The following is a 24,139-nucleotide window of genomic DNA, read 5'->3' as shown; positions in this document are numbered from 1 at the left end:
CTTTGCAAATATAATGACGGTTGCTTCTAGCACTTCATCCACCTTGCCCAAATTGGAAAACGACTTTTCTTATTGGCCATCAAAAACCAAACTATAAACATGACAAAATGAGATGATGTTTGCAGTGCACTGTACACCAGCTAATAATGAGTTTGGAGCACAGAGGACAAGAGGGAAGACTGATTTAACACATTCAATTATCTTCTTTGAACAGAGGAAACACTGAGGTCCGTCCGAACGAAGGCACTCTGGAAATGAACTGTCAAAACAAAACCGTATTTCTCAAGATATAGCTTTATGGAAAAGAGCTTGTTTGCGCAAAACAAACACCTTCAGTTGGCATTCTTTACGCTTTTAACAAAGAAATGTTGTCCTGTTCTTTGAAACCTGCAACTATAGCACTCTAATGTGTCCGATAACAATGTTCTTTGAAAATGCAGTTTCCTCTCACAGTAGGTGTTGAGGTGGAAGCAAAAACAGGTGGTCCCAAATGCAGGCAAGCCCCACACTTGCAAACACGAAAATTGTACTGATCAAATATCAGAATGTCAGGAACCTCTAACTTTCATTGTCATAGGATATCAATTTAATTGTCACAATCCAATGCCTTTCTGCTGTCGTAGTATAGTATTATTTTTGTTGGTTACTTTCAGTGTGGACCTAAAACTTCTTTGTGTCAAAAAATGCTAACGTCTCTATTAAAGAATATTGATTTAAAGTCTGCAAATCTTGTTGGGAAATCTTTGACAACACAATGTCACTCTTTTATGAGAGAGGGTGTGTACTCCCTGTTCCAAAATTATCTTAGCACACACCCATCTACGTTCATTATCAACAACACCACAATACAAAGGAGTGACTTTGGCTGTGTTCACACTGCAGGGCAGGGCGTGATGCCCAACAGGGATTTTTTTTTGTTACATCCAATCTTTTTATGAACTTGTTCACGATACAAAAACAAATGCAACTTCTAATGTGAAGGCAACATATCTGCGTGGCTGAATTACGACTATGTTCCAAGTGGAATTAAATTAACGTCCGACAACACTGACACTCAAAGCAACTTGGTAGATGCGTAGCACCACAGATGATTGTCAGCAGACTCCCAACCCAGCACTTTTCCCCACCTGCGCAGAGCCCATATTGGGCCTTTGATGACGTACAGGTCGTATTGGTACGGAACTTAATAAGAACAATTGATGCCATTTGCCATGTCTTTTTTAATATAGTTCATCAGGGTGTGTGTGTGTGTGTGTGTGTGTGTGTGTGTGTGTGTGTGTGTGTGTGTGTGTGTGTGTGTGTGTGTGTGTGTGTGTGTGTGTGTGTGTGTGTGTGTGTGTGCGTGCATAGACATGCTTGTGGGGATATCTATCCATGTATGTTCAGGGGAGGGTTATATTTCTGATGTTTTAATTGCACAGCACTTTGAGTTGCATTTTTATGTATGAAAAATGTCACATCGAAAAAGTTTGATTGATTGATTGAGTTCATTTAAAGTTGCCAGAGTGGAATAATATTTACCCATTATATTTTATGGAGTACTACGGGGCGCTTAGTTTCATGGCAATGTTTCAAAGAACTAATTAGACCTTATTTTTAAATGGTGAGGACAGGACACACACACTAGGCCAAGTCAGGCCAAGGAGCTGACCAACATAATTCACGACATGCATTTGATCCATGAGTCGATCAATGTCTTCCAAGGGCATCCACTTCTGCACTTTTCTGTGGCTCTGCCAGTATCCGTCTCCTTGTCGCAACTTGTCGGTGACACACTATTCCCAGCGGCTGCTTCCCTCTGAGAACACCATTTCTGAAGCTTTGCATTAGCGTTGATTGTTGGACAAGCCTTGTCATCTTTGTCTCATGATGTCAAAATGTAAAACGCAAGATGAAAATGGACTGTTTAAAGAAAAACAGGAAATGTATTGGTGTATTCATGGATTGAACACCTGTTTTGAATTTTTTCCCTTCAGCTCCTGTTTAGAGAACAGCTGGCAGAAAAAGCTAACCATGTCAAATTCAAATTCAGAAAGTGGTTAATGAGTGGGAGTGTTCCAAGGCCTCGTTCTTCCTCCAGCATTTCCTTAAGCCTTGCTCTGTTCTCATTGTGCCGTCTTCCTCTGCACCATCTAAATATTTCATAGGGTGCCTGATGTTGTTTTAGGGATTCTTCCCACTCTTTGATCACATTGGCTGTCAAGGGTGCGTTGGTGGTGCAAAGTCAGCCATTGACAGGGGAAGAGGGCGAGGAAGAAGGCAGGCTTCACGGACGAAACGACACATTGGTAAATAATGAACAATCTGTTCTGGTTTATTAAAAGGCCACTGCCACTTTTTACAACAAAATAATCGGCATTAGGCATTAGTTCTGACTCTGTGTGACGTTAATTAAATATTTTAACAATTTGATAGTAAGGGAATCATTAATTATTTCGATTTCTGTAAAAAAAAAAAATTAAAAAAGCTAATGTATTTTCTTATAATGCAATAACTTTTTCTTGAAAATGTTGGTCCTTTGATATGCAAACTGTTGCGCTGCACTACCAAAAAAACCCAAAAAAAAACAAACTAGCATCTAATAAAAATCTGGGAGCGAGAGGAAGTCTTGCTGCCATAATCCTCGAGGTAATCGTTTCCATTTGTAAACCACGCTTGAATATGAATGTAGTTCAGCATGTCCTTCAAACTTCCTCAGACTTGCGTTCAGTGTAGGGGGACTAGCAGCTTGTCTTCGAATGACATAGATGGCACGCAAACGTCAAATAATGTGGGAGAAAGTGACTCAAAAGTACCTCAGATTTGTTGAGTTTTGTCTGTGTGCTGGGAAAAAAAAAACCATAAGGTACTTACATAAAAATAGATAAATAAAATAAAATTACTGGACACTACTGTGCCAAACAATGCCAGGTAACAAATGAGGGAATCATATTCTGCTTTTATCCCAGATCAAACTGGCGTTAGATGAGAAGAGAAAGGCTGAGGACGGCAGAAAAATAAGACATTAAGCAGGTCAAATAATATTTGAATTGGAAAAAAAATGTTCTATTGAATTTTTGGCACTAGTACAGTACTTTTTCATATTCAAGGTGTCCCCAAAAAGTTTAGAATTTAACAAAATTTCAGCAAGGTTGATTTAATAAAGCTTTCTGTTCATGAGCAAGTGCTTCAGTTCAACAACTCATGTATAATCTATTGTGTGAAATAGGAGAAAACACACGAGTCACAAACATTTGCTCACGATGAACAATAAATAATCTAGATAGGGGCCACCAATTTATAAATACACTGTGTAATCCTTTCTGGGCCTTTAAATATGTTTTTTGTTGGTTTATTCGAAGGTGAATGTATTGTTTTTTATTGTGTGTTCGACCCAAGTTGCTAAGCAGGTAGAACCAATTCATTGAGTACCATGATGAGTCTTGTTGGCACTTGCATGACCACACAAATTGCACTCTTGCTAGAGTAAAATGGAAATAGGATTATTCCAAGTAAGGGTGTATTTGGTCGAACGTTACATGGAGAATAAAGCTCTAGTCTACACTGTTCAAAACTTTCAGAGCCATAGGCACCAATACACTTGCAGCCATGCTCCAAAAAACACGTTAGACAGGGACCCGCTGTGCTGAAAATACTCGATTTTTTTGCAATTCAAAGACTTTTATTTTTCTTCATTCGAAATCAATTTGAGCAAGGACATTTTTTTCACATTAACCTATGAAAAAAAATCAAGAAAATGCTGCTTCCTTGAGAATTACATTGCTTTGTGAACAAAACAATATCAGCAAAATGTGGCTTCATGAGAGCTGCATTAATAGCTGCTTTGGATTGGAGGCTAATTGCCCACAAAATTAGATACACCAGCGCAATCAAGTGACGCCTAATTAAAGCGTTTCAAACTGCAACCACAACCACAATAAACATATTTATTCATTTATTTTCTGAACCGCTTCTAAATATACGTTGAATTAATATCTCTTTGACAATCAATGTACCGATCAAAAATGTGCATTGTCACCATTGGAAATTTTTTGTAACGCAGCACATGAGAAGACATAGTTGTTGTACCGAAAGGGTGTTTTCTTTTTTTAAGTAAACGCATCAGATGGTCCTCTGCAGTTTCACATGAATTGACAAAACCTACGAGCGAGTGAACTCTTCCTCGCCTTCGATGACTGAACTCATCTCGTGTCAGTTCATGATGTGGGATTTTACACAACGATAAGACTGAAAGCTGAAGCATGAACGTCACAAGGCCAAACAGTATCTCATTCCCATGATCCCAACTGAGGATACAAACCTCAAGCAAATCGCTGACAATAAAGCCCTTTACCCGCCCAGGGGCATACTTGATCTACAGGCTTCTAAAGAGTTTGAGCATCAAACGGAGCCTTTGTCGCAAGTCTTACAGAAAACAGTGGCAGAATACCTCATGGGTATTCCCAAATTGCTCGAGTCAGACACACATATGTACAAGACGGACACAAAGACAAAGAAACAAGTGAATGGATTAATGCAGACATTTTCTGCACTGTCAAGTTGGAAGAACAGAAACCCGCTTTAACTTCTCATGACAGAGGACGCCCTTTGTTTGAGCTCTTTTGGGTTGCTGAATTTTGCAGATGAAAATGAACAAATGACAAATGTCCTTTGCAGCAGCAGGAGGCCAGCATCTCAACACCCCAGGAAGCATTGTTCTCAAAATGGATTTTAACAAGGGGGATTTAGGAAAATAAAAGGAACTTTCACAATATCTGTATTTACCGGTAATCAAAAAAGACACATCTGTCGAGCTTTTAAACTCAACATGAGACGTATTACCTACTACAATGTTGAAAATATGATCATGGCATTATTCTCCTTTAATAGTAATTACCTGAGCGGTAGAACTCAGTGCGGGGCATTGGATAACTGTACCTCATCCTTGTTGGAAGAAAAATGGGCATCCTACAAGGGTCAGTGTTAAGCCCCATTTTATTCTCCATCTATATACTGTGTATCATTTAGGTATCTTTATGCAGATTATACCATTTTGTACACCTCCGCTACACCAGACCGTGAGGCAATTAAATGTTGACAGACTAATTTTATTCGACAACAAGAATTTCTGATGAGGTTAAAGTTACCAATAAATGCTCCAAAAAACAAATTGATGATTTTTACAGGTTCTCCAGTGGCAGTCAGTTTGGCAACACAGGAATACACTACAATGAAGAGAGTCCGACAAATACTGAGGTATTTGGTTGGTTGACTAATGCCTACCGCACTCATGTGTAGAGTGTGTCAATTGCAGTACAGTATACTGTACTTGTTTGTGTGTAGCTTTGTTTTGTCTTATGTCTTTTATGCTATTATCTGATGCCTGTCTTGGCCAGGACTCCCTGTGAGAAGAGTCATTGTAACTCGATGGAACATGAAGAAGAGAAAGTGCCATGTCATATTCTGTAGCCTTTTGAGGATGAAATATTGCTGCGCTTGCAAATATCCACTTCACTGAAGTTTGCATATGCATGCCGTAAGTCCACTTAAGATAAGCTTTTAAATTACACTACATGTATATGTGACTCTATAAATAAATCGCGTAACCAACAACCCTCTCGTTTTCTAATCGTGTAAGTAAAAGCTGTGAGCAATAGCTGCAGCAAAATAAAAATCAATTTGTCATGTTTCCTTATTGAATGGCAAGTGAAAGTGCATGCTTTCCTTCTTTTGTGATGTTTTAATGGACTTGTGGCCGCGCTCTCTCTCTCTCTCTCTCTCTGTCTCTCTCTCTCTCTCTCTCTCTCTCTCTCTCTCTCTCTCGCTTGTTCGATCCCTCACACACACCCACACGCACACGCGCGCACAAACACGCGCGCGCGCGCGCACACACACACACACACACACAAAAACATACACACAAACCGGTCTCTTGACTATGAAGTGCCTTCATTAGTGTGGATAAATATTAGAGAGCACTTGTTTAGAGCAAAGAGAGTGTTCTATGTGATTGATTTGTTGGTTCTGTTGAAGAAAAGGTCACATGGGATGCCGATACACAACAGCTTCGCCAAGTGTAGATGAAGTGCCAGTCTAATGGGATGTACAGAAACAAGTCATTCATTATATACTATTACATAATTACATAATGAAGCTCATTATGAAACTCCTGGAACGGAAAGCAAAGTACAGTATAGAAGCCTAAATGGGGGGGGGGGGGCAACTCATAAAGGAAAATGGACAGGGAGGAGTCGAAGAAAGAGTGGTAGGGAAATAAGTATGAGGGGAAAGAAGTACAAGAAAATGAAGCAAATCCCACCCACGAATGCAAATTCAGCATTTTCAAGGCATATGCTAGCTGGGAAATCATCTTTAAAAGGCTATTTCGCTTTTTCTTTCTTTCTCACCATCCCTCACTCTCTCACTGGCGCACATAATCCACACACAAGTGCCATGACATGACTTATGTTGCAATTATTCTTCAGAACACGGGTTACATTATTCAACATGAAAAAGTGTAATCTCTCTGACACACGTACAGGTAAAAATTCACACATGAAACAAAATCAGCCTATTCTGAATTTCTTCTTTGCTCTTGACCCACTTAAATGCGACTTGAAATGCGAGCAGAGGATATCGACAGAATGACATGTCTATAGTGCCATCTAGTGCCTCTCGGAAAAAACACACATAAACGCATATGAAATTTCAGCTGAGCAAGTGTAGCAGACGTGTGGAAGAGTAACCGATTCTCATACTGACGCCATCCTCAAAGGTCGGCATTATTATTTGTCCAATTACTATTAAAAGGTCTTCATTGTAAAAACAAAACAAAACAAAACAAAACAAAAAGACAAATAAAGTGTTCACACTCCACTAAATATCGACCCAAAGATACTGTGCTTCCATAAAACTAGCATATATTAAATGCAAAGTGACAGATTTGTGTTATAGTATTCTAGCTAATTTACCAATTATTTTGGGACGATTCTATGCTTCAAACTTGGTGAAATTATAGTTTAGTAGTATAGTAGAGGGAAAGTCCTGGCTCCTTTTTTTCTGTTCTGGCATGATTGTGCCCTAAATAAGCTCATCTAGACATGCTTGGATTAGTCTGGTGGTGAGGCATTTCAATAATAAACGCTTTTGGGATGAACAAGAACTGAGATGGCAGCATAGTGATGAGTGGTGAGCACGAACTGTGGTTCTGGGTACGAATTGTGTCTCGGGCCCCTCCCCCATGTGGAGTTTGCAAGTTATACAAGCATGTGTTTTCTCCACCTTCCTCCTACACACCATAAAAAAAGAGAGGGCATAAACAAAGAAAAAGTCACAGACATCTACTGTAGGTGGCTGCGTCTAGTCTGCTGAAGTATTGAATAGCAGAGTTCTGTGAGCTTTTGTTACTGCAGAAATTCAATACCAACCAACTGGTGGGAGCCATATGCTGCGAAATGCATCATGAAACAGAGCTCGTCTTGCGGCCAAAAAGCCCGCAGCTTTGAATGGCACATGACTGTGTTCGTGAAATTACTCCAGTGGTTATAGGTGTCCTAAACATGCATACATACAGGGACGGCAAGAAATGTGGGGAAAAAAAAAGGGGGGGGGGTACACATCAAGCACTCTGTTGTTGTTGAGACGTGTTTTCTTTGTGAAATCTTTTGTTAGAGCTGTCACTGCTTCCTTTTGACGTGCCCGAGAACAGCTGATTGGGTCGGGGAAACTTTAAAAATAAGGCTCCCAACCCGATCAAGGCTGTGCACCCATCCCCCACCGGCCATTGAGGATGGGTGTCTCAGGTGTGTGGGAGCATGTAAGCCCCCTCGTCCCTGTTGACGATGCCATCCCAACACCTCCTTATATCTCTTGCATCCATCTTTTGACTGTATTGATTTGTGATGTGATCAAATTCACCATCTCCCAGTCCATGATGTAATTATTTCTTCTGCAATGGTCAGTGTTTTCTTCTCCGGCTTTTTGTTTTTATGTTCTTGTATAATGTCCTATTGTTTCTTTTTTGCATTATGTTTGGTGCTCTTTTTTTGTGGGTGCTGTTTCTTCAAGTTTTATTGCATGATTTGCATGGGATGTCGTAGATAATGTTCCAATTCCTTTACAATGTTATGCTGTCTTTTGGATATACAAGTTGTTGTCGTAGTTTCTGGTATGGTTTTACCACAGTATGTATTTGATGTTTTTTCATGATGTAATTCTGTAATACCTCTGACATATGGAAGTGTTCTTCCGTCCTTGTTTTCAGTGTTGGGAACTTTTGTTTTTTTTCTTTTGTGGTTTTTGTCTGGCTTGTTGTTGGCCCACTTGGGGAGTGTGAGAGCATGTTTGTACAGTATTTGCTTTTCCTTTCTTCAATGGCTGTGGAGCTTTGGAGTGTGGGCTTGATTGAGTCAGCTGAGCATTATTTTGAAGGTTTCCCCGAACCGGGTCAGCTGTTTTTAGATATGTCACAAGAAGCAGTGTCAGCTCGGACAAAGGCTGAAGTGACATCTGAAACTGTCAGCAAGGTAAGAGATTTTGTTCTCTACACTGAGGGAAGAAAAATACATTGAACATGTAAAAAATATATATGTATACAATGGAAGTATCAAGCTATTTAAACATGAAAATGATTTTTTTTTTCTGTTAAAAAAGGCACACGTGTAGAATGCCGCTTTTCATTAGTGAGTTTGGTGGGAGAGGCGGTCGATGCCGTTTATGTATGAGATTATAGTTGATATAATACATTCCGGGTCAGTCAGGAGCGCTACAAAAAAACCCAAAGCTTTGGCGATCTCGTGATCAAAAACTCTCCAAAATGTTCCCTAACAGGCTAAACTTGTGTCCTCCATGACAACTCATGGAAAGCTTGTCTAATGCCTCACTACAACATCTTTATCAATTTTTGTTTAGACCGGGTTTTGGTATCCTCATAAGCAGTGATTCTCAAAGAGAAGTACAGCTCTCTCTGGTGGTATTAGAAAGAATGACTGCCAAAGTACAATTCTATTCAAAGTTCTATTTACCTTTTTAATACAAAACAAAGAGCATGCAAATACACATGCAAAACAAAAAACAGACAGACAAACACACAAGACTGATCTAATAAGCTTGGTTTTAGGAGATTAGGATAGAAATGACAATTGTGTGACTTGAGAAATAATTTTCTGTGAAAGGCACACAGTCTAACAACTTCTGTGGCACATTAGGTACACCTGCATCGAACGAATGATCCAATATTCTGATTTGACAACAATATAAATATTTAGTTTTGATAGGCTATCAGACAGGGATTCAGGGTCAGTGGTTACTACAGTGGACAGTTTATCATGTTATTAGGTTACAGGGTACATGAAAGGGTTAACGATCTATTTTTTTTTCTGTCTGTCGTTGCAACACCATAGACAAGAGTTACAATGTTTTGCTCCTTTCACAGAGCAAAGTAAAGCAATCAAAGTATTAGATACACCTCATTGTATATGACCAGTTGTGATGTACTGCAAAGTAGAATGACAATATTTGATGAATACCTTTCAAAGTCTAGCATCAAAGACTGATTTTTCCCCCCCGTTATACCACTCAAGGGTAAGTACAGTAATTATTTGTACTAAATACTGTACATGCATACAGTCAAAGTAAAACAGCCACAAAAAGGAGTTACTGTAAACATGTCTGTGTTAGAGAGGAACTCAAATCTGTTGTATGTTATGCATGTAAATACCATTTGTTGTGAAACTTTGTTGTGATGTAGTTGCCGATTATGTATCAGCTCTCCATTTTTTTATTCAAGAGCAGCAAGTAGCTATCCTCATTTTTATTGGACCCTTTTTGTGGCACTTATTATTTTCTGCCTTAGTAGTGGCTGTCTCCCTAAAAGGCCATTTCCTTTATCAAGCATGCTGGGGGGCAGTGGAGGCCAGTGACTGCACTACAAGGTCAGATCGCATGAGCCTGGAGCAGACGACATCATCTGATCACCAAAGTAACAAGGTGGTGTGTCCAATGTCTTATGTACACTAATTTAGTATTACTCTATACTGTGTATTGACTACCATTTTTTTTTGTTTTTGTAAGGACACACATTTCAAGAGTGTTGTTTGATGTGTACTTGGAAAAGTAGGGCCTGCAGTTAAGTGAATCCTTGATCGACTGCCTGACCACCCAAAGGGATTGTGAGCTCCTTCCACAAAGTCACGCAATGGTTTGCCCTACTTGTGCAATTTTAAGGAGAAAATATTGAATCGCGTCAAGCAAGCAGAAGCAAATCACGCAAACCGAAGATAGGCTCCGAAATGCACAAGATGAGGACGTCTGATGCCTTATCAAAATATGAACTGTGTACATTACCATGAGAAATTTACAGGGGCACATTGCTAATATTGAGGTCGATACACAGGTTTATTGTACCCCTCTTCCATCTAATGGAAGAATATTTTGTTGTTCTGCCTGCCACTATTAGGTGTTGTTTAAAAAAAATGCAGCACCATGGAACACAGTGGGTGGCTTCTGCTTAGTAACTACAAAACACATTATTGAAAAGCATTTTATTTTATTTTTTTATTTATTTTGGCTTGCATCATCTTTGTAACAAAGCTGCAAAACGAAATGGGTGGTGGGGATATATTTTTTTTCCATCTCCTCTTCCAAGGATGGTAATGCTGCAGCATGGGAGTATGCTTTTATTGGGGGGTTTCTGAGACTGAAATTGAACTGGGAGAGGCGAGAGGAAAACGGTGCAACAGTGCAAGCCTTTGTTTTGAGTGTGAAAAGCCCAGTGGTGGAAGTGGATGCATGCCAATGTTCAAAGATGTTTTGCCACACAAGCAGTGTAGGGTAATGCATCATAATACATCCCCCCCAAAAATAACTAAATCAATAAAAGAGCAGTTTTTGTTTGAGTTTTTAACAGGAGTTGAAATTTCCATTTTTGTTCACGATTTAGTTCAAGGACATAATCTCTTGAATTTTCTGCTGTGTCTTTCATTTTGAAAGGGCTTTACTTGTGCTCATGCTTACAACAGAATCTTAAAATGCAAGTGATGAGCCCAAAAATCAGTCAATCACTTATCAGTATGAATTCAGTAGATTGTCACATCATGTTTGTGGGGAAGGTCTTTGTCATATGATAATTAAAGGGTAATGTAGTCGCTCAGATTACATCTTGGAATTATGAGACACATGTCAGCGGAGTTAATCACACTATTCAAAAGAATGCTCTGAGAAGGTGCACACACACTGGGTGAGGAGTCATTCATGAAGATTTATTCTCCTGTATAACGACGATGTTTTTTCTAAAGATAAAGTAAAGCCACATTGAAGGGCCCTTCCAAATGTTGATTGTCATGTCGCTCCATTAGTGTCATAATTAACATTCCAATCAAATCAGCAAAAGGCGTGCCAGACATCATCCGGATGTAAATGGTAGCCAGAAATCCCAATATTCTTTCAGATTTAATATGAGGAGAGTATGCTATTAGAATTAGCATCGTGTACTACACAGTAGTCATATCATAATATCATACATTGTAGGATGTCATATAGCATGATGTATCGTCGTTGATGCGCTCATCATTATGTGGCTGAAGGACACAGAGGAGAAAACAGTTTCTCAAATGAGCCAACCCTTCAAATCTTCCATCTTCGCCGGGGCTTTCACATGCACGTCTTCAATGTGTGTGCATGCTCAGTATCTGGGGATTTGTAGCACTTTCTGGCAGCTGTTCCCCAGCGGCTCTAACTGCCCTCCCACCATTGGCTCGAGTGCTAATCTCACCGACAGCTTGGCCCTGCGTTCACCATGTAAAAGGCCAGATTGTGTGTACATTATTGAGATTGAAAAACACCTGGCAGCTGAAAAATGAACCAATGTGAGATGAAGGGAGGTGGATTTCGCCACCAAGGCCAATGCTGAGTTTCTCTTTGCCTCTTATCTGGCTGTTCACTGTTTGTCAACATAGCACCGCAGTACACACACCATTAACCTTTAACACTGATGTTTGCTTCTCTTTGACATACAGTTCTTGCATTTCTCTTCAAACTTGAACCAGGAGTCACCCTGTCCACCATTGATGAAACCAATTTAAAAGAAAATCTTTCTTCCTTCAAAAGCAAACAGCAAACTAAGACCCCCCCCCCCCACCCCGCACTTATTAATCAGTGGGTCTGTTTTCCACTTCAGTGAGCCCAGCTTGAACTCGAGGACCCTCATAATTGAATAATAAACAGCTGATGAGTTGTGAGACACACCAGTTGCAGATGACAAGTGGCACTCCTGTCAGTGGAGGTTTATGTGGTAGTGGCACATCGTGCCTCCCCTGCGGTTGTTCTTTTTTTTTTTTCATGTCTATCTGACTGATAGTGAGCAGCAATGCTGCACAAAAACAGGGAAGCAATAAATCAAGCAGAATTGCTGTTCTCATCAACTAAGAAGGACTGGTTGTAGACGGTCACAATTTATTCCACCAAACATCTTCTGGGCTTTCTCGTGCATTCAATACATTAGTGGGTGAAAACTAAGAACGGGCAAAATGTTAGATTTATCTGAAATAATTATTTTGATTGTGTGGATTGATTCCGTTGTGCCGTTTTAAGAAGACAGCGTGAGATCAGATATATGAGCTCCATCACTGCAAACTATCTGTTAAATACAACACTGGCAAATAGGAAATGATTCACTTTTAATTAATGATGAAGAAAGGCAATTAACCAATCATTATTTGATTCTATAGTAGAATTCAGTCAATTACTGACAAGTTTCAATCAAAACTGAGAATTCATATATTTGGAACATACCTGGCGTACTTCATCAAGTGTTGAGGGTTTTTTTTTTTTAAACAAATCAGGCCATACAACACCAGAACTTGCTTCTTCCATTTGCAAGGTGACACAACAGTATTACATTTTTTTAACATCAGGATCGTGCTGCCTGCTCAAAATTAAGAGGATGAGAGCATGACAAACTGAGCATATTTTTCATTTTTCGGAGACCAAAACAGATGTGGTCCTTTCCTTTATGACCTGCCGTGCTAAACCGAGCCAGACTAAGTCAGAAGAAACCAAGACAAAAGAGTTAAAAAGAATGCACCAAACAAAATAGGATCGTATGTATAGTAAACTGCCTGCGCTAGTTGTGGTCGGAAACGGGGTTGCTAAAAAAAAAAAAAAAAAAAAAACCATAAGTTGAGCCCTTCAACTAAAGAACCAGTTCCAAAATGATCTGTCACAGTTCTTTAAGGATTTCTCAGAATTCGCCAAACTCTAATTATAACCCAGTGCAGTGCGAATACATGATGTAATCTAATCCTCCAGACGCTAAGTGTCATCAAAGGTGTTTCTCCCCACAGGAAGCTGGACTTCGATTGTTCCCAGGACCCCCTGCTTTTCAAAGAGGTCCTGTGTGAAAGCCGCTCAGAGGCGCTGACACTTGGGAGTAATAGGCCATTCACACAAACACTGGAAGCAACTATGATGACTGCCACCCAGCCCAAAATATAAGCATGATTTCATAGAACTTGCCATTTGTTTGCTATTTCCGGTTTCATCTGAGAGGGATCATTCTTCAAGCGGACGTAGCGCAACATTATAATATGGAGATCCAGAATATGAACTCTTTAAAAGGAGGCACAAATGGATGATGTCAGTGGTTTGAGGTATAGTAAGTTGTCAGGGTATTGGCTAGTGAAATGAACAAAAGTGGAGGCATAGTGAAACCTCGAAATCACACACTCACACAAAAAGGATGTCAACTTCCCATTTGTTCTGACTTTGACCATTGGAAATAGCTACTTAGTGATGCCACACAAGGTGAACTTGATTCTATCAAATAATCACGTTTGAATAAAACACACAAGAATCATCTGGTTTTAATTTTTTTGATAATCAACAGTTTCTCAAACATTTAAATTGAACAGAGCATCAAACTGTATTTTCTTGCCTAGAAACCTAGTGACAGGTTTTAGTAACCGTGGTTTGTGAAAAATGGATCCGTAGTAACTGCAAATTTTTCATGCTGTTAGCATTGAAGGTAAGTGTCCAGATTCACTGTCACCTATTAAACTGTCGATACAGTACTGATCACTCATTGCCAGCAGATGCCAATGACGCATATTGTACAATTCTTAACAATGACAGCATAATTCACAAGTATTTTTTAAGCATCCTTAATTAGCAATTGAACATGATTTTGGGATGATGTCGTGTTGATAGTGGAAGCAGTAAAATGTGATGGCAATAAAAGTGGGCTCAGGCCAGCCTCCAGTCAAGAAGACAGTTCAAACCAGCCCCCACAAAGATTGTTCATACTTTGCATTACGGTAACACGCTGCCACATGTTGCAAGGGCCAACCTCAAAATAAAAATAAAAGCATACCAAGGTATATTTGGCCCAAAATATTTGGCAAAATTCAAATGACCTCAGGTGTCCTTGGCTAAAACAGATCCATGCGTTTATGGTTCGGAACGAGAAACTTGAAACCTACTCAACTCTCATTGCCTTGTCGTGTCATGCATGTACGTGTTTTCCAATTTCAATGGATGTTTAAAATGCAAGGAGCACATAGAACCGTCCGTCACGCTTAAGTTTGCGATGTAATGTCGGCCAGAGGGATCAACCAGTCACACTGCTGTCAATCCACCTACAACATCAACAACACACTGACTCGTTATCTTCCCTACATGTACTGGAGCTGATGCAATGCCCCGCCTCTTGTGTTAAAAAACCTATCAGCTCAAGGTGCAATTAAGCAGTGAACAGAGTAAACAGATGCGTGATCAAGAGTAGGTGTCAGTTGTACGCATCCAGCTGGAACAAATGTCTCTTGGAGGGTTCATGTTCTATTGGCAGAATTGCATTGAGAGTGATCATGCAGTAAGAGAGGGAAGCAAATAAATTGGTTCCAACCAGACAGTTAAAACGACTCAGTGAACCAGATATGTGCTGAATATATAATTGACCATAAGACATCAACGGAGAAGAAATCGACCGACTCGGTGCAGGGAAGGAGATCTGAAGGGAATGACAGCAAATTATCAGAATGAAGGAACTGGAAGAAAAAGAGGATTTGTTTAAGTTTGTTGGTACTTAAAAAACAAATAATTAAAATAAAGAAACAAAAATATATTTTTCCACTAGTATTGAAAACTTGAAAAATATTTCTTTATGAACAGAAAAAGATTTTGCCATTAATCATGAGTTGAATATGGAAATCCCGGGCTTAATCACCGTTATTATTAGCTTTTTTTTTTTTTTTTAATCAAATGACATCCCTTATATTTTAGTGCTGTCAGGCAATTGAAATATTTCAACTCATTAGTAATCACACAATTTTCCGTACTTAATCACGAGTAATCATATTTTTCTACTCCTACTATTTTCTATGAAGCTTGGACTCGATAATTTACCTGACTAAAATCCTGAAATGAATGTAGTCATCAAATCGGAAGTATATTTTAGATTCAAAGACTGTTCTAATTGCGTTCTTTGATCTTTTAATATGCTTCTGTAAAATACAACTGCGGAACAAAGCGATCAAAAGTGACTCAGCTTTACAAGCATCTTTCCGATACCGCTCTCACAATAACAAGCCACACAACCTCTCGCTTAAAAGCACCACGCTCCAGCAGCATTTTGTGAGGCCGTGGAGGTAACTTGAGCAGGGTGTTTTGCACTGAGATGATACACAACTAATATGGTATTGGAAAATTACTTTTGAGTTCCCCAACATATCAAGAAGGTAAAACTATCTGTAGCCCGTGTTTGTCCAGCAAATGAACAGAGGATCTCGGCCATCACGGGGAGGAAATGAAACTGAGAACATTTTTTTTCTAATGCTTTAAATTATCTTAATTAATAAATCTGAATTATAAATTTCTGAGGTTAAAACTTCAACTTTGACAGCCTTGGTGTATACAAATACATATACGGTAATACAACAGATTGAATTTGAAATCAGAAGTCACAAAAAATGTAAAATTATTGTTGATAACTGAATGCTGGTAACATCTGTAAAAAGTGAGGAAAACCGCAGAGATTTTCTGCCAAAAATTAAACAAATCAAATCGCATGATTTGCTTGATAGACCATAAAAATAAATTATGTGGTAAGTTCGATCTGGCCCCAGGGCTTGAGTTTGACACTTGATGTAGAGTCACAAGTGGTCACAGTGTTCAAAAAGTGTGGCTCTTTAATTTTACAGCTTGTGATGATATCTGGACATGATGGAAACAGCAACATTTGCCTTCAGTTGTGGAGTGATTCCCAAGCACTGCTGCAGCACATTAATGTCAGTGATCATCAGGTGCGTCTCTGGGAATTCATCCAATTTGACTTCATTGGTCTAAAAATCATTTATTCATTGTCTTTGTTCATCAATCTAAGCTAGTGCCATATAGTGATGGGCAAAACAATCCAATGATCTTCCACTAGATAGCAGATGGTCCATAATTAACATTATTTTTTTTTTAAAAAAAGGTTGGCAAACATTGCCTGAGTGTGCACTGTATTTTAATTAAAAAGATGTAATTTGACTTTTGCACACGCAGTACAATTCTACATCACCACAGTCGTGAATATACTGTTAAATTAATACCTCAAACAGTGTCGTCGGTGCAAACCAGTGCACAATCAACTTTATGGACGAAATAATTTGTGTAGCTATTGTGTTTGATCGAATTTGATTGGGCAGCTGCACCTCCAACGCGATGGTTAGCGAGTGTCATCAACACAAACATGAGAGTTTACTTCGAAGAGGGAACAATATGCGGAATTTCCCATGACGGGCATCAAGAGTGGGGAGTTCATGTCAGACCTCTGTTGAAAAATTACCAAATGATATTTGCACTGAAGGGTTACTCGCGCACGTCACCATTACGAAGGACCAATGAACAACATTGCATCAAAATTGTATTGGTAATACTTGCTGTCTTTACCGAGAGTAGGGAGATGACAACGCTCCAATTTGCATTCTTTCCATAACAAACGCGATTGCAACACCACTCCAGCCACGTTGCTTTGTTTTTAAACGTCTTCAGCACTCGAGTCAAAAGTAAGTCATTCGTACTTAAACGACAACGTTATGGTGCATGTTACTCACTGTGATCTTCCACCCGGAATGCGCGACGAAGCTTCGTCCTGACAGCGCCGCTCTTGTGCCGTGACACTTGACAGGATCAAGCGGACAGAAGTTTGGACGAGTATGTGGATCAGGTGGTGGGTGTATCCCGCGTCGCCGCGGGCTGTGTGGACGGCGATGCCCCAAAACACGAGATCGCCGGACTGGATCTGCTGTGCGTGTTCCGTCCGCATCCAGAAAGAGACGCGGACCACGAACTAGAACTGACGCTCCCCTGGCGTGGGCACGTGACCAGCCCACTGGGAGCCTCTCAATGCCTCGTGCCGGCGTCACTTTGAATTGGCCTCTCGGTGTCTGGCAACAAATGTGACTCGTTTTAACCACGCATTAATTGTAATTATATTTAGAATAAACGCATTGGCCGTAACGGACATTTTACATCTCCAAACCAAAAATCACATTACCAGGCTGTTAAGAAATTGCCAAAGTACAGGTGGCGCTCTAACGACCATTTTGGCCAATCAGAGTCATGAAGAAAATACAGTGATGTCAAGAGATACTAGTTAGTTCCTTGACCACCTCGCAATTCAAAACGCTCAAATCTCTTATTATGTTTCCTGAATGGAAATCCCATTACAGTCATCCCCCTTCATTGCAGGTCATTTGCCAGGAGGCATACATTCACATTCAGTCTCCACCTCCACGCACCTGCCCGCTGCAATAGATTAAATTCCGCAATGTAGAAGTACACTATTCAATGCACCCTCAGCATTTTTATACCATTTACGGCTCAATAACATTTTTACGTTCTTTGCATAATTTCAAAACAATCAAACTAATTCAAACACACATTGAGTGAGAGCAAGAGGATTGGATACCACAAAATGTATGTTGTCCTGCTCCTTCTAGTGATTGTGCCTTAAAGAGAGTAGTTTCTTGAAAATGAAATGTGAGCCTCTATCAGAAATTCAGTGTTTGGATTTGGATAGAGGGAAATTTCTTATTGTGATGGGAGTTATGTAGAACTTAATTGCATCAAACTGAGAAGCTATTTTATGCATCAATATCTTGTCATGTGTTTTATCAGAAATAACATTTAGAGCAGGTGCAATTTATGTGTAGCTCATTAAACACGCATATGTAAGGAATAAACTATAATGGACACATTTCTTGCCCTGTTTATTCCCATCATCTAGCACATCATAAATGTAAACTGGCAGCATCTGACTGGGATGAATATATATTCACAGTTGAGTCTCTTCCTTTCACTACGCAAGCATTTCTTATTCAGACTATCGATATGTGACACTCCTGGAAACACCATTTCTTCACATATTTCGTGACCAATGTGTGTTTCCAGTCTCGACAACATGCCAGTTGCCCGATGCATCAAACTAGTGGTGACTGCAGATGACAGTGTGGAGTCCCCACAAAACCATCACAGATGAGCTGCAAACCAAAACCTTTGAAAGTGGAATCCTGTCAGATAACTCCTAGGCTATTTATATGACCTTTGCCGCCAGGTACATCAATAATCCTCAATTGGATATTATACAAAATAAGGACGTTTCCCACTCTACCAGAGAGTAGAATGTTGAAAAAGACAAGTATTAAATAGAGCAGTATTTCTCAACCAGGGGTACGCGTAACCCTTGGAGTACGTCAGCTCATTTAATAATTTATTTCACAGAGCTGCGTGTGGCAAAAAATCACAACCGCGTGTCAACCCAAGTGAATCATCAAAACACATGAGTGATGGGGTACACCGATGGAAGCCAAAAAAAGTTGGGAACCACTGACAGAGTTCTGAAGGTGACCTTTCTAGAAGTGTTAGTCAAAATTGAGCATTAATATCCATGTATGCTGTATTTCTGTTCCGGTTCTTATACTGGATCCCATGTGAATGTAACGTTTGCAAGTGCATTTTCTTACGATTTTCCCCAGTTTTAGAAATGGAGTATAATTTCTGTGTGCAACTGGGGAGGCTGCCTATAGATCAGAAGCGCCCCTACCCCAGCCAGCTATGCCTTTTTGTATTCCTGCAGGGGAAAAAAAACCCGAATAAGACTCCTGGGACATACAGCTTTACTGCCGGGTTTCCTTTCAGCCTTGCAACCTTGGTGTAATAACGTAACATCCATACTCGTTCTGGAATAGAGCTCTGTACCCTTTCAGTTGATATTCAATAATGCTTAATATTAATCAGTTATTCCAATTTGTTTAAATAAAAGACCCACATTATAGTCTTGAGCATTGCTTTTGAAAGCAATGCCAGTTTTCTCCATCTTTTGTGAAAGCTGTTAAGGCTTTGAACCAAACAAATTTTCAGTGGAATGTTGACATGCATTGATGTGCCCTCTTTTTCACTTTCAATGTGAGATGCGTCTCGAGTGGATGCAGCAATTTCATGGTCATCATTCTGACTCAGGAAAAGCACGCGCGTTACTAACAAGATTAACAAAAGTCCCGTTTCATCGAATGCTCCACTTTTTCAATGCAGATTCAGCTCACTCAGATGGACTGCCTCCATTGACTGTCTGACTGTTGATTGATTCCTTGTGCATTTATGATGATTTGATTGATCAAAATGTCAGCCCTGAAAGGCTCGGTTGTGCTGCACTGTCATTTGCAGGGAAGAAGAAAGATTATGTGTTTATCACGACATCCAGATGTGTGATCCAGTCTGGCTGGAATAAAAAGGAATTGGGAAATGTAGCAAAGTGTTACTGAGCTACTCAGCCGGCATTGTCATGGAAGGGGGCCAGGTTTTTGAGATTGACTTGCAAAACCAACCTGAGAGACACAAAGCATTCACATAAACTCCTCAGTGTGCCCGCTGTTACCATCTTTGAGCTCACAATTAGAATGGCGTCAAACCAACAAGATAAAACTACATGTTCTATCCATCTATTTTATGTTCGGCTTATACATGTTATCCCGTATTTTGAGTTCTGTTTTTAGCCTCCTCCCAAAAATCTGGTCTGCTACTTTGAATCTCAAGCATTAGAATTAAAAAGGGGTAAAACAATTTTGGTAACTTTTCCATCTGATGCTTAGCTGTTTATTAGTAACTGTGAGTGGAGTTTGCACTTGTACAAACCTGTATTTTACTGCATCAGAATGATAACTGTCTCTAATATTTAGGGCCTTTCGTGGGGACTTCCCTGACTCTATTCACCTCTTACTTCCATTACCATCACATCACAATCATAGATTTGATTCATACCATCCAAAAAGCAATATAACAACACACAAATGTTCCAGATACATCAGTCCAAAATCTGTAATAGCATGTCAGAAACAAACAATCAAAAAACATTAAATACATCACACTGCAGCAGAAATGCTGCTCAGGAAATGTACTAATGGGTGCCGCATGCAAGAGACTTGCTTGGCTTAGGCCAGCTAAAATGCTTGCATTAACCACCCAATCAGAGGATGGAACAATTCGGATGTTTCTGGGCCAAATTTGAAATCTCAATTAAAGTTAAAGGTTAAAGATACAGAGGCTGTGATTTGATTGGACAAAAAAAAAAAAAAAAAAAAAAATCTGACATCCACATCCGCCCTAGAAGGAGTTTAGCCAGGAGAAATGCTCCGAAATAATGAGAATTGAGTGGAGAAGGCCTTGCTGGCCAGATGGCTTGCCCCTGGAGTCAGTCCAGCTAGGTACCGGGTTCAATTCCAGCTCCGTCCTCCCTGTGTGGAGTTTGCATGTTCTCCCAGGGCCTGCGTGGGTTTTCTCTGGGTACTCCGGTTTGCTCCCACATTACAAAAACATGCATGGCAGGTTGATTGAACACTCTAAATTGTCCCCTAGGTGTGAATGTGAGCGTGGATGATTTGTCCGTCTATGTGCCCGGCGATTGGCTGGCAACCGGTTCAGGGTGTCCCCCGCCTACTGCCCGAAGACAGCTGGGATAGACTCCAGCACCCCCCGCGACCGTAGTGAGGATAAGCGAATCGGAACATGGATGGATGGATCGATATTAGTGTCAATCAACATTAATTTCTGTGTCGAGATTATTGCTACATATCTTGTATTGCATATCATAGCGCAAGTGATCATAATGGTCGATTTATAAATGCACACATTCATGCAAATGAGCACACATGCTTGCAGTCTGAAAATTAATGTGAAATGATCACAACATTTCACGAGAAGAGGTTAATCGTCATTGAAGTGAGTATAATGTTTTATTTTTGCACCAGCAGTTGTAGACATTGCATAATGTGCCATTGAGACGCACATCCTCCCAGACTGGCCGCACAAATGCAAACTGCGATAGAGGCAGCTGCAAGAACAAACAAACATCCATTTATCAGCAGCAGTCAATCAGTCCCCAAACATTTATTGCATACTTTGCGTTTGTTGCTTTTTAGACTCCTCAGTCACCACTAAAACATTAGAAAGTTGAAAATAAACACATCTATTCTTTTGCCGATTCACTGGGGGCAATGCCGTACTTGACTAAAAATAGATGGATTTCCAAAGCAATGCCGTGATGCGGTTGGACAATTCTCAGTTTACTGATTTTGCTGTTTCTTGTTTAATCTCATCTCCACTCGGTGACAGGACCACATTAAGAGATGAAAAATGAGTTGTCAAAATGGAGAAGGTAGAGAATTTGCAACAAGAACACTATAAAGGGCAAAGCCAGAATGCTCTTTCAAGATAAGCTTGAACAAGCAGTGTCATATCCTTTATTGCATGCTTTTAGCTGGGTGGCTGTTTGATTTATTTTCACTCCCATTAAAGATAATCAATGACTTAGTGATTGCTAGTTGCGTGTAGTTCCATTTTATGGAAGTTGCTGTAAAATGCTCACTGGCAACAGAGGCAGATGAAAATATCAATATAGACATCCTGTGTTGGCATAAACACACCATTTTTAAGTTCAGAAATATCTAAAATACTTTTTTTTTAGTTCTATGTGCATGTATTGTGAGCAGTTTCTTACTGATGGGAATGTTTTTTTGTGTGCTTTGTTTTTTATTTATTCCCATTTCTTTTAAGAACCATTGGATTCTAGATGTTCTAGTCTTCCAAATAAATGTACATGCTACAGTAAGAAGAACCCACAATACCATATGTCTTATTCCTCCTAATAAGCAATATATGCAGAAAAAAAGTAAACTTCAGAGCTGTAGGCGGAATACCAGCACTCAATGTTAAGTTGCACATTGTGGGGGATAGCCGAAAGACAACAAAAAAAAACTCAGCAATGTCTATTTTTTTTTTTTTTTTTTAGCTTTTCCATGAAAGCACAAGTGACAGAGCACAACGGGGGTTTTACCGCTGACGGGAAACCCGTCACACATGTCGAATAAAGCTGATAGAAAGCAAACTGAGGCCAAACAGTGGCAGATATGAAGTCAAAGTCAATAAAGAAGAGTGAGACATAATGGGAATTAAAGCTAAAAGAGAATTAGACGAAATCCACACTGTGAAAGAAAGAGCCTGCGAGATTTGACCTTGACGGTTGGAGGCAAGAATCCCAGTTCGTTTTCGTGAAAACATTAATTACTTCTGAAGCTTATGTCGTGGCCTGAATCTGCTTCAGAGAGAACCAGTGCTGACTATTTGGACTCTGGGCTGAATGCTCCCTGTGATGAAAGACTCTCCGCAAATAGTGTATACTTGTTTGGAACAGAAGCCTTACCCGACATGCCTTAGGGCCCACTTTCTAAAGAGGAGTGCAACGTGCAGAGAAGTTTCGGGATTGAACGCCATATCTCACCAAGCAATGTATGAATTTGTTTGATCCTGTCTGACCGCTCGCAGCCTCGGGAGGAGGATGGATTTCTAGCAAATTTCAGTGGCGTCTTTTAGCTACTTTCAATGCCCGCAAGTGCCAATATACTGGTTTTAGTTGAAAAATGTTCTTTGAGTTTGACTAAAAGTATGTAACATTGCACATTAGTTTATTGGACAATGGGAAAATTATAACTTTGCAGTGTAATTAAACAACTATGATGAAATTTCGTGATCAGAACCTTCAGAGTCACCAGAATGAGACATTCAGTTCAGCGTGTACCCTGCCTACTGCCCAAAGGAATAAGATCCAGCACACCTGCGACCCTTGTGAGGAAAAACGTATTAGAAATTGGATGGATTGATGGATGGATGGATATGTCATCACATTTATGCTGTCATATTGCCCAGATCTCTCACAGTATTTAAGCTGGGCTTGTGGCATGTTGTCACTTGTATGTGGAGCTTTTTCCCAGTCAAAAAGGGAAACTTTTTTCCATGTCTTCTGCAACCAGCCCTGCCCTCTGTTGTTACTTCATATTTTTGTAGATTAAGACTTTTACTTTTCAACCTATGCCATATCTGCTTCTGGTTAAAAAAAATCTACTCCTCATGTGACAGTTATGTCATTGAAAACTAGATTTTTTTTAATATTAATGTTTTTTTTGAATGCGCAATTAGCCCAAAATGACAGAATAGACTGCAAATCAAAGCCATATGCAAAATGTCCAATATGATTTTGTCATGATTCTGTCCTGTTTGCTTTGTTTTTTCAATCTCCAGCTGGAGAGTGGGTGTTCCCTCGTGAGCCACACCTGACACTAATCATCCTTGTTACCTAGCTGCCTTTAAAAGCCATGCCACGCTGACAACTGGCTGTCGGATTGTTAAACCTTGCTCACGACTCCAAGTGCTTTAATTCACGAGACATTCTTGACATTTTTTTCCTCATAGCTTTTCGCATTAGTTCATAGGATTTTCCTGTTGCGTATTCTCATCCATTGGATTCTCTTGTCCTTGGAGTTGACAAACGATTTACATTTTTCTCGTTCCTTGCCTTTTGCAAGAGTTTTCTGTTCCTGGTTCTTTGTTACCAGTGTCCTTTATTGGTCTTATGTTTGTAAAAATGAAAAAAAAAAGTTTTAAAAAAAATGACACTTTTTTTGAAACATTTTACATTTAGGTAGACTTATTGTACAGGTATGTGAGCAAATATTTGGACACTTAAAATGAGACCTCAGAGTTAAATCATTGCTACCTTTTCACATAGACTAAGCTATTCTGATGGGGACACCACGAGCACTTTAGGACACGGACTTCACTGCGCTGTAGTAACCTT

The 24,139-nt window shown here is 39.8% G+C and overlaps 1 protein-coding gene across 1 annotated transcript in view; it reads right to left on the bottom strand.

The window, feature by feature from the left end:
• mid2 (midline 2) overlaps nt 1-17,716 on the bottom strand; it is a 105,570-nt gene extending 87,854 nt beyond the window's left edge. Inside the window, exon 1 of the mRNA XM_019883916.1 lies at nt 17,067-17,716. The gene's annotated coding sequence lies outside the window, so the exon portion shown is untranslated. The remainder of the gene's footprint in view (nt 1-17,066) is intronic.
• Nucleotides 17,717-24,139: the final 6,423 nt, after the last annotated feature.

This window comes from Hippocampus comes, unplaced genomic scaffold, assembly GCF_001891065.2.
Source record: "Hippocampus comes isolate QL1 unplaced genomic scaffold, H_comes_QL1_v1.1 scaffold156, whole genome shotgun sequence".
NCBI lineage: Eukaryota > Metazoa > Chordata > Actinopteri > Syngnathiformes > Syngnathidae > Hippocampus > Hippocampus comes.
The sequence above is the reverse complement of the archived record's forward strand: the minus strand, read 5'-3'. Positions and strand labels throughout refer to the sequence as shown.